This window comes from Octopus bimaculoides, chromosome 30, assembly GCF_001194135.2.
Source record: "Octopus bimaculoides isolate UCB-OBI-ISO-001 chromosome 30, ASM119413v2, whole genome shotgun sequence".
Lineage (NCBI taxonomy): Eukaryota > Metazoa > Mollusca > Cephalopoda > Octopoda > Octopodidae > Octopus > Octopus bimaculoides.
Genome location: NC_069010.1, coordinates 2,657,383 through 2,658,216, shown reverse-complemented (window position 1 = coordinate 2,658,216; position 834 = coordinate 2,657,383). Strand labels below are relative to the sequence as shown.

The 834-nt window shown below is 46.4% G+C and overlaps 1 protein-coding gene across 1 annotated transcript in view; it reads left to right on the top strand.

The window, feature by feature from the left end:
* LOC106878592 (G-protein coupled receptor 143) overlaps positions 1-834 on the top strand; it is a 15,651-nt gene that overhangs the window by 535 nt on the left and 14,282 nt on the right. The gene's annotated exons all lie outside the window — the stretch shown is intronic.

Genomic DNA, 834 nt, shown 5'->3' with positions numbered 1-834 from the left:
CACCACCACAAACCACCTGCACAAGATATTCAAACACCACCAAAGCTCTTCACCGCAACTACCATTACTACAATACTTATGGTATTCAGGACACCACACTACACCATCCCAAACCATATGCACACACACACACACACACACACACACACACACACATTCATACACACATTCATACACACATATTCACATGCTCCATCACCATTACCACACACACACAGGTGCTTAGACACAGATTCAAGATCTCTTACAATCATTCAACGTACTGCCACCATTACTACACAACAATATCTAGACCACCACCACCACCACGACTACCACCACCACCACCACCCCACCATTCCTATACAACAGTACAGAAGCCCGCTATCATATGATCTCTGACATTGTATAATACTTCAGCTAACACACTTGACTGTTTCTGGTTTTGCTTTGTTTAAACAACAGAGGACAGTTTAGTTTTATCAGTAACAACAACAATAACAATAACATCATCATCATCATCATCATCGTTTAACGTCCGCCTTCCATGCTAGCATGGGTTGAACGATTTGACTGAGGACTGGTGAAACCCGATGGCTACACCAGGCTCCAATCTGATTTGGCAGAGTTTCTACAGCTGGATGCCCTTACTAACGCCAACCACTCAGAGAGTGTAGTGGGTGCTTTTACGTGCCACCGGCACGAAGGCAAGTCAGGCGGTACTGGCAACGGCCACACTCAAAATGGTGTATTTTACGTGCCACCTGCACAGGAGCCAGTTCGGCGTCACTGGCAACGATCTCGCTCAAAAGTCCTTACACATGCCGTGGGCACAAGTGCCAGAAAGGCGTCGCT